General features: G+C 49.7%; 1 pseudogene; it reads right to left on the minus strand.

The window, feature by feature from the left end:
* Positions 1-292: 292 nt before the first annotated feature.
* On the minus strand, positions 293-1,940 carry LOC138425191 (adenosine 5'-monophosphoramidase HINT1 pseudogene; annotated as a pseudogene).
* Positions 1,941-10,719: the final 8,779 nt, after the last annotated feature.

Here is a 10,719-nt window from a genome sequence, read left to right on the forward strand (position 1 = left end):
GAGAGACTGACACCCACTTTTTTTACAATACTTACTGGGACTGAAAATCCACCATCAGGGTATTACAGAGCAGACTATACTTGAGGGAAAATTAAAGCTTCATAAATAGGAAACGTATTTTTAAATGAGTTTTTTTTTTCAGACCACACAGCAATGTCTTTTAATACATATGGTATTTAAAATGATTTGTGCAGTCTCTCCATACACGGGCCCAACAAGGTATTATTTAGCAGATTGGAAGCTTCAAACCTGATCACTGCATAGAAAAGGGAAAAGTATTCCTACAACACGCTTAACCAGGAGGCCAGGTCTTCTGCTGACCTCCAAGAATGTGGGGAGGAACACAGCAGACAGGCTGTCCACCGTCTGAGCCTACATTCACCACCCTTCTTCAGGCCCAGATCAGCAGCACATTTCCAGGCAACGATAATCAAATGTCCAAGAAGATGTTTATCTTCATCTTCTGTTGCAGAAATCTGGAATTTGTGTTTTGTGAGTATAACCAGAAAATGTGTGGCTGCTTGAGGAGAAGTGTCACGGAAAACAAGACGCTGGGCCTCCTCACACACGACTCGCCTGGGCTTTCCTCGCAGATGATCTTCCCAGAGGGCACGCTGCCACCAGGCCAGGCAGGCTGAGCCTTGGTGAGCTCACCTGCCGTCTCAGCCTCCCTCCTGTCTGCCAGCCAGGGGAAAGTTCGGGGAGGAGGGAGGAGTAAATGAGATATTTTTAATGAAAATTAGGAGCTGCTGACTTGTCATCGATCTAACTTATTTGTGTCCCTGATGGCTCAGCCGTGAAGAATCCGCCTGCCAATGTAGGAGACTCGGGTTCAGTCCCTGGGTTGGGAAGATGGCCTGGAGAAGGAAATGGCAACCCACTCCAGTATTCTTGCCTGGGAAATCTCATGGACAGAGGAACCTGGCGGGCTATAATCCATGGGGTCGCAGAGTGGGGCACGATTCCGAGACTCAACAATAATAACGACTAACTTATTTGCTCCTGTGACACACTTGATGTTTTCAGAGGCTGCTCACACCACGGATGCCCTATGCTGCCCGTGGCTGCCCTGGCATCACCTCTGGACTACATGCCAAGGGGCAAGGGCCCTCCAGTACCCTTGGTGACAAAGCCTAGATGGGGGTCCAGGCTGCCTGGGATACACCCCTGGGACAGCTTGAGTTTCCCCTGCCCATCTCCAATGGACTGGACAGGGAGCAGCCTCTGAGCGGCCACCTACAAATGCCCCTGGTGACCTGGTGGTCTGTGCCACCTGTCATCCACCTGCTGGGAGACCAAGGTCTGCTCTTGTGGTTGTTGGCAAAGCAGGAACCCCAGCAGGCAGGCTCCCCCAGCCTCCCAGCCCCATAACCACATGCCCTCTGTGCTCCTGAGGACCGCTCAGCCTCACCAGACTCACTCCCCCAGGGGTCAGCATAGCTGTGGCACAGGAATCCAAGGAGGCCCCCGAAGTCTAGGGAGGGAGGCAGGGCTGGCCCCCAAAGGACCCCGCGGTTCAGGGGCTATCACCACGCCCCTGCCTGCGGGTGGCCCCTGCTGCCAGCACTGTCTCAGGGAGCCCGTGGCAGAGCCAGGCTAGTCCCTGACCCCACAGGAAAACCTAGGCAAGAGGGAGACAGAGACACAGAGAGACAGCGAGAGGGAAGGGCAGGGGCAGAGGGAGAAAGAGACGGAAGAAGAATCACGAGAGCAGGAAAGGGGAGATTGAAGAGGTTGCTTTCCCACGTTTTCTCTCTGGTGGCTTGAAAGTTCCTTTAAAATGATTCATCCACCTCTCCCGCCAGAGAGCAGCTGCCAGGATGGGGCAGCCACCGCCTCTAGATGTCAGGAGGGAAAGCAGGCCCTGGGCTCGGCCGGCCCTGCAGGCTCTGGTTGCGGGTGGGAGGACCTGATGTGAGGACTCGATGCACGGGGCTCATGGTCCGCTGAGTAACCACTTCCAGTCGGCAGGTGACCAGCAGGACCTCACTCCCAGCGCACAGTCAGGAAGGCGAGAGGGAGGCAGTCTCCCCTCAGAGGCGGACCCAGACCCAGAGTCCCCACTGGGACTCACACAGCCCCTCCCTGGGGTCCCGGGATCAAGAGCCCACGGCCGGCTTGCGGGATGGTGACCGAGGCTTTGGAAAGGAAGTGGTTCCCCCACTAAGAGCCAAGAGTGGAGGGAAAGGTCCTCGAACTGGACCGAGTCTCGAACTAGACAGACCCAGGCTTGACCGTTCACATGTCCTCTTCACAAGTGACCTCATGTGACAAGTCCCTGGCCTCTGTGACCTCTGGGTGGAGGATGGGTGGGGTATTTAGGGTTCTGCTGGTTCTCTCTCTATGGATGAATTTAAATCCTAAGAGGGAGAATTAAGACTTTAGCAGGGGAAAGCAGGGTCCATTTTATCTTTTATCTTTTTTTGTCTAAGTCACTCGGCTTTCTAATAGGGGAACTTCATGGGTGGGATGGCCTGGCTTTTTCATTAGTTAGCTGTGAAGCTGGGAGGTTGTTTATTCAAGATAGGTGACTTTGAAGTGGCAGCCTCAACAGTCAAAAGCTTAACCAGGCACTTACATTATAACCAGAAAAGCCAAGTGTCAGGCTCTCTACACTGCAAGGGCCATCTGGAAAGCAGCTGCTCCCACTTGACCCTCAGATGACAAGTTACCTTATAAGAACTGCGAGGCTCTCAAGGAGAAGACTCCTGAGAGTCCCTTGGACTGCAAAAAGATCAAACCAATCAATTCTAAAGGAAATCAGTCCTGAATATTCATTGGAGGGACTGATGCCAAAGCTGAAGCTCCTGATATGAAGAACTGACTCATTGGAAAAGACCCTGATGCTGCGAAAGACTGAGGGCAGGAGGAGAAGGGGACGACAGAGGACGAGATGGTTGGATGGCATCACCGACTCGATGGACAAGAGTTTGAGTAAGCTCCGGGAGTTGGTGATGGACAGGGAAGCCTGGCGTGCTGCAGTCCATGGGGTCGCAAAGAGTCAGACACGACTGAGCGACTGAACACAAAGCCAGAATCAGACCCCCGACCCCCACCCCCACCCCACCCCAGCTCATCTGCCCTGAATTCCTGACCCACAAGAACTCTGTGAGATAATCAATAGTTATCGTTATTAGAAGCTGCTGCACTTTGGCCCAAGGAAAGCAGAGGCTGGAGGCTGAGGTTGGGGTCCCAGGATCCCGGTGCCCCAACTCCAGGGCTCTTGGCCGCCAGAGCTTCGAGACTGGAGCCCTGTAAGCTTCAAAAGCAGGTAAGAGGGATACATATTTTGTAAGGTGGGATGTTGGACAAATCGGCCTTTACGGAAATGATCCTCAGATGAAATGACTTTCAGTGAATGATTTTCTGTGAACAGCCTAGAGCTGGGGTCCCTGGTGCGACGACACTTCGGGATCTTAGAACCAGGGCTTCAGAAAGCCTTTCCACCGACACGTGTGAAGGTAGGGTTGGTATGGGTAAGCAGGAAGGTGGTAGGTAGCTGAGCTGCAAGTTTGGGAGACAAACCACCTCCCTCTCTGTCTCTGCCCCTCCCCTGTCCCTCCTCTTCCTCTTCCTCCTTTCCGTGTGTGTCCCACCGTGTATCTGGGTGATCGTGAAACAAATGTAATCAATTCCCTACGCAGAGGTGACAACACTCCTGCTTTCTGGTAAAATCTGTGATTAGTTTGGGAATAAATTCACCTCTACAGGAGGTTGGTATGGAACTCATAAATAACATCTCCACAGATACTTAAAAGATGGCAGTATCAGTCTCCCAAAGACCTGGGCACCTTCTCCCCACTGTAAATACCTACGACGGCCAGCTGCAAGAGGTCTCTGAGAAGCAGAGTTTGAAAACTCCTGTTTCACCCACTGAAGGAGGGGTGGGCCTCCGCCTTGGATCCTGCGGTTGCCATGTGAGGCTGCTCAGGGGAGGTGGGGACAGCGTCCCATCTCCAAAGACACCATGGTGAGTGTGAGAGGCTGGTGGCCAGGAGTAGGCTGCCCCGTGGGCCCGGGGGTCTGGGGAGGACGGGCAGCGAGCTGAGAGCGTGTCAGAGGAGGGGAACGCCTGAGAGCATGGGGGCCAGCTCTGCCGAGTCCTCCGAAAGCGCTGGCCGGGCCGGGCCCTGAAGGCGGCCTGGCAGCTCTCACAGACTTCGCTTTGCACACTCTCTCTGTTTCCACCAACCCGAGTGCTCAGGGGCCCAGGGGTCCTGTCCTCCCCAGGAGCTGGCACAAGGGTGGGGCTCACCGGGTGAGTGCTGAGCGGGGCGGAGGCATTTGGGCACAGGTCCAGGCCAGGCCGGGGTGACAGTCAGGGACCACGGTGCTGGGGGGTGGCTCCAAGGTATGAGCCCTGTGGACGCCAGGCCTGGGGCAGGTTTCAGATCCACAGCAGCCACTGTGCCGAGTCAGATGGGGGCCTCCCAGGGGTCCCTGGGGCCTGGCGCAGGGAAGTCCTGCATCCTGAAATCCCCGGGACCCCTGCCTCCAACACGCTTCCAGTAAGATGCACCCAGGACTTTCCTCCTTGGCACCCAGATAAAGGAGGCGTCTGCGCTGCAGCAGGCACACCTGGGGTCCATGAGCCAGCCAGTCAAGATGCCACTGAGGGCTGCCCGGCAGCTGGCGGCACCCCCGTCCCGGACTGAGGATCGGACGGGGGGAGAGGACACACAAGTCCACTTGACCCCCTCCAGTCCGTCACCCCTCCTCCGCCTCAATCCCCCTCCCTTACCCCTTCCTTGCCTCCTGCCTGCCGGCCTTCTCTCTCCTCTCAGGAGCAAGCTTCATGTCTAGCCATTTCCCTCATATGCTATATATATATATATATATATATAATATATATATATATATACATATCACAAGGTATAATAATTTTCATTAAATACACAGATCTGCAGAGTTTGATGAGTTCTTTATGTATGTATCAATATTAGCATGGTCATCCCAGTCAAGACAGCTTCATCTCCCCAGAAAATTCCTCCTGCCCCTTCTAGTAAATCCCTCCCTTCTGGAGGCACCAGCGTTGAGATTTCTACTCTCCACTTTCGTCTCCTCTTCTGCAGCTGGATGGCAACCCACTCCAGTACCCTTGCCTGGAAACTGCCGTGGACAGAGGAGCCTGGCAGGCTACAGTCCATGTGGTCGCAAAGAGTCCGACACAACTCAGTGACCACCACCACTCTGCAAGCGGAACCACACAGTGTCTGGCCCGTTCCATCCGGACGCCTTCATGCAGCGCCGTGTTTGTGGAGGCATCGCTGCAGTTGACTCCCTCGTGTTACGTATCCCATCACACAAGTGCGTGGACTTATCTGTCCACTGGCAAACATTTGTATTCAATCCACATCACTCCGCCGACTATTATTAATGAAGCTGCTATGAAAGTTTGTGCCCAACTCTTTATATGGACGTAGGTTCTCAGGTCTTTGGGGTAAAAAACCCAGCACTGGGAGTGCTGGCTCATTGGAGAGATCACATTGAACTTTGTGAGAAATTGGGAAGCCGGAGCCATTGGATGCCTGGTGAGGCCGATGGGTGTGCACCTCAGCGGGTGCTGCAGTCTTACTTGGCATCCCCTTGGCTTATGATGGTGGGTGTTTTTTCTCGTGCTTTTACGTAATTTGCAAGTCTTCTTCTATAAAGAGTCCAGACCCATTGCCCACTGGGTTTAAACGCTGGGTTCTTTATATTTTTTTTAATATTTTTAGAAGTTCTATACATACTTTAGATCTCCAGGGGATCTTCCCAAGCCAGGGATCAAACCCAGGTCTCCCAGATTGCAGGCGAATTCCTTACCAGCTGAGCCACAAGGGAAGCCCAAGAATACTGGAGTGGGTAGCCTATCCCTTCTCCAGGGGATCTTCCTGACCCAGAAATTGAACTGGGGTTTCCTGCATTGCAGTCAGATTCTTTACCGGCTGAACTACCAGGGAAGCCCTATTTTTTTTTTTTTAGAAGTTCTATACATATTTTAGATCTCTGTACTATAAATATTTTCTCCTACTCTGTAGCTTGCCTTTTCATTTTCCTAATGGTGTCTTTTGATAAGCAGACATTTCTACCTTTAATGAAGTCAATTATATACGAATTTTTGTTTTGTTTTATGGTTGATTTTGTTGTTGTTCAACCTAAGAAATAGTTGCCTTCATTCACCAAAGTTCAGGAAGGTATTCTCCTCTGTTTTATTCTAGAGGACTTCTATTTTAAGCTTTTGTGTTTAAATCTGTGACCCGTCTTTAGTTTTTACATGTAGTATGAGGTAAGGGTTGAGGTTCTTTTTTCTTTCCATACATTGTTCCAGCAGCATGGGTTGAAAAGGCTTTCCCTCTCCGGACTTTTCAATGCTTGTGCTTGGAATTTATATTAATAGGATTTGCTACACTTTCCATTGTTTCTCAGTTTTTCTGAACACAGTGTTTGTAAGATCCACCCATGTTTCTCTAGTCAGTCATTTAGCTATCATCCATGTATTCATTTAACCATTCAATGAATGGCGAAGAAGACAGAAAATGTCTCTAGTCTCATGAAGTTTATAGTCTATTGAGGGTATTGCCAAAGTAAATAAATATATATAGTCAATGATAAAGATGGAAGGAAAAGAAGAGTGAGATGAACAGAAAGAGGTTTTTTTTTTTCAACACTGAGTTGTATTCGCTGTGTATATATTTTCAATATTAACCCCTTATCGGTCATATCATTAGCAAATATTTCCGCCCATTTAGTAGACCGTGTTTTCATTTAGTGGATGATTTTCTTTGTTGTGCAAACGCTTTTAAGTTTAAATAGGTCCCATTTGCTTATTTTTGCTTTTGTTTCTTTTGCCTGAGAAGACAAATCCCCCTCCCGCAAAAATGATGCTATAATTTATGTCAAAGAGTGTTCTACCTATGTTTTCTTCTAAGGTAATCTTTTTTTAAAAAAATAGATTATTTCTGGTTGTTTTAAGACTTTGTTTTGGATAATCCTAGTGTCTGAGTCTTTGGAGTATAAATCAGTCTGGGGAGAGTTCCCTGGTAGCCCAGTGGTTAGGTCTCCATGCTTCCACAGCTGAGGCCCTGGGTTCAATTCCTCGTCAGGAGACTAATATCCCACGTACTGCCAGGTGCAGTTAAAAAAAAAAAAAAAAGGATAATCAACACACATTGATTACTGTTTTCTAAATACTTGCTGGTCGTTGTTTTTTTTTGTTTGTTTGTTTTTTTGCATTTCTTCCATCTAATTTAGTATCAGAGTTCATGGCACATCCTAGTTCCTTCTGGTACAGAAGCACCTCAATTCTTGAAAACTTTTGCTTCCTTCAAGACTCCTTATCTGCGGCAATAATTACCGATAAATCTCTCAGCGTGAGGAACAGTGGGGCTGCACGGCTTTGAGATGAACAGAGAGTGGTTGGCTCCTCTCCATTCATCTTGAGAATCTTCATTGCTACATAAACAGTGAGACACATTATCATGATTCATGTTCAAGTTGCTTCTCAGCTCAATACTGATTCCAGAGAAACTCTCCCGAAGAAATGGCTTTATTAGGGCTGAAAGGGGATAGCAAGAAAATGGCCAGAGCCCGTGACAGTCTGGATGCGTATGTGACAGCGAGCAAGAGACAGGAAGAGAGATAGTGACGGAGCTCTGTGTGGATCTGAATGCTCTTCTGCAAACGGATCGCTCACACATTTAATTATGCTTGTCAGAGTTCACGTTAACCTGAGTTAGCAGGCACCAGACCCCAGGAGTAAATTCCAGATCTGTGTTTCGGGTACTTCCCATTTTAACATCCTAAAACATACAAGAACTAAATCAACACGTCCCTAGAGGGCTATTGAAAGGCTGGAGTTAGGGAGACACTCTAAATATATCTGAGCACGGATGGGATCATATTCCCAAACAAGTCTGGACGTCTCTCCTCTCTGCTGAGTGGGAAGAAAATCCTCAGTGTAAGAAAATAACTCTCAAGCTGGCACCTGGGCAGGTCTATGACTACCAACATGTCTCTAGGGAACCACTTTCCCTCCTGGGAGAGAAGTAGTGTCTAAACACAGGAGATGCGATCAGAGCCGATGAGACGTGCTTGTCTGCTCCCAGCCTGGAGGAAACCGGAAACTCCCGAGGTTCCTTTCCCTCCAAGACTGCCTCAGTTCTCACTGTGTGGGGTTTATTTTTAAACACTGGTGTAAAATGTCCTACAGCCCAGCTGCTCACCATCATGACCAACGCAAGGTCGATTTTATACAGCTGATCTCCCTTGAAGAGGGCTTCCCCGGTGGCTCAGTGGTAAAGAATCCACCTGGCAACGCAAGAGACCCAGGTTCTAGCTCTAATCCTGGAAGATCGCCTGGAGAAGGATATGACAACCCACTCCAGTATTCTCATCTGGAGAACCTCATGGACAGAGGAGCCTAGTTGGCTACAGTGCATGGGGTTGAAAAGAGTCAGGCACAACTTACCAACTAAATAACAACTTCCTTGAAGAACCAACGTTAAGTGACCCAAAAGACCAACTTTCCCCACTAATAAAGGTATTTGTTCTTGGAAGCTGCCGTAGTCTGTGAAGCTTCTATTCCCCTGTTTTACTAATGCAAACTTTGAACTTTGAAAATACTGGTGGATTTAATTTTTATACTTTTGGGACTCAGATTACAAGGTACAAGTATGAGTCAATTATGTCCATTAACAGTGAACTGAGCCTAGAGAAGGGGCCAAACACTGAGAAGCCCCAAATCGCACTGAGCCCAGCTTTGGCCAAACACAATTCTCTTCAATGTGGTTTGAAATCTTGAAAATGGCCAGAGTTCACATCTCACCTGTGAAATGGTCAAAAGAAAGAATTGTAAATTAAGACAGTGAGGAAGGAGGGATTCAGCCCAGATCAGGGAGCCAGACTCCTGTGGATTCAAATCCCAGTCTTGCAGCCAGCTTAGCCGAGCACACAGCTCAATCTTCTTTTCCTCTTTCAAAGAGATGGGAACTTCGCAAGACTGTTGCAAAAACTGGACAACTCGCACGTGGAGAGCTTCTTAGAAGGGCTGCCTTGTGTCTGCCCTTAGCATCATTGCTAATGCAGAAGCTCTTTTTTATTCATTGGCCCTCAACAAATTCCTATGAAGCAAGGCTCAATTTACAGATGAGGATACTGAGGCTTAGAAGGGGTAAATATCGTACTCAGGGTGACATAATTAGGAGGGAAGGACCAGGTCTCTTTTCAGCAAGTACCATCGCAACAGGGGTTCTTTGTTGATTTCAGTTGCTAGGTCGTGTCCAACTCTCTACTGGAAGGGGTTGCCGGGGTTCTGCTTGCCTTCTCTGAGTGGGGTGTTTATTTCTAGAGCTTTGGATGATCCCCTTTCTCTCCTTCCTTTCTCCCCTTCTCCTTTCTTCCCGCAGAATATTCTTAGCATCTCCTGTGGCTAGAACACCCTCTTGATCCTCAGGAAACAGTTGCATATCTTTAACACGTGGCTGGAAACTCTCAACTGGCTTTTCCTCAGGGCTCATTCAGTGCCCACCCCCTGCCCCACGAGTTTCCGTCCCTGAACCAGCTGAAGCTCGGAAGTCACGAGTCCACTCATCGACCACAAATGGCCCCAAAGTGAAGTTCTCCCAACTCCTGCATCTAAAAGTGGGCCTCCTGTCTTCCAGGCAGCACCGTCCCCCACCCCCGCAGTTGGTTCACCCCCTAAGGAGTGCGTCGTTTCAGGGAGACATGAAACCCTGCAGCGTTGCCGGGGGGCTCAAAGGCGCTGTGTGTTCCAGAATTCCCTCTGGCGGGCCTGGTGTCTGTGTCATTTCAGTCTTCTCGAGAAAAAGAATGCATTAAACGTGAGCCTGAAGGTGATTTTTGAAGATGTGTGTAACTGCTGCCTTGTCTATAGAAAAAAAAAGAAAAAAAGAGTGGATAAACAGCAAGGTACTGCTGTATAGCCCTGAGAACTATATTCAGTATCCTGTGATAAACCATGAGGGGAAAAAATATGTATGTGCATAACTGAGTCGCTCTGCCATATAGCAGACACCATCACAACACTGCAAACCAACTACACTTCCATTTTATTTATTTTTATTTATTTACTTACTTTAATTGGAGGCTAATTACTCTACAGTATTGTACCGGTTTTGCCATACATTGACATGAATCAGCCATGGGTGTACACGCTTCCCCCATCCTGAACCCCCCCTCCCACCTCCCTCCCCATCCCACCCCTCAGGGGCATCCCAGTGCACCAGCCCTGAGCACCCAATTTTAAAAAGAGAGAGAAAGAAAGAAGAAGAACATGGAGGGCAGCCCCTGAGCGGAACATGACTGGGGTGGATCCGTGTTCCCACCTGACCAGCAGGGCTCCCCCAGCACCAGGCCGCCCAGAACCCCACGCGCAAGTCCTAGATGTCAGTGCGCCTGAATGAGATCCCACTCACCCGGCTTGCGCTCACGTCGCCCGTGAACAGGCATGTGTGTGAGCACAGGGGCGTGGGAGCTTCCTCCCGGTGTGGGGGTGCTGCAGAGACTGGACTTAGAATATAAGTTCTCACAGGCTCCCACTGGCAGCAGGGCTGCCTGGACAGTTCCACGTTCCCAGCTGATGGGGTGACTGTGCTGCTCTGGTGAGAATCCTGCCTTTCCGAGACCTTGAATAACAGCCACACATGCTGGCTGGCTCAGGCCCGCCATGCCTGCCTCTCTGCCTCCAGCAGGGCCGAGGTGGCCCTGTGGTAAAGAGTC

This window comes from Ovis canadensis, chromosome 20 (genome assembly GCF_042477335.2).
Source record: "Ovis canadensis isolate MfBH-ARS-UI-01 breed Bighorn chromosome 20, ARS-UI_OviCan_v2, whole genome shotgun sequence".
Taxonomy (NCBI): Eukaryota; Metazoa; Chordata; class Mammalia; order Artiodactyla; family Bovidae; genus Ovis; species Ovis canadensis.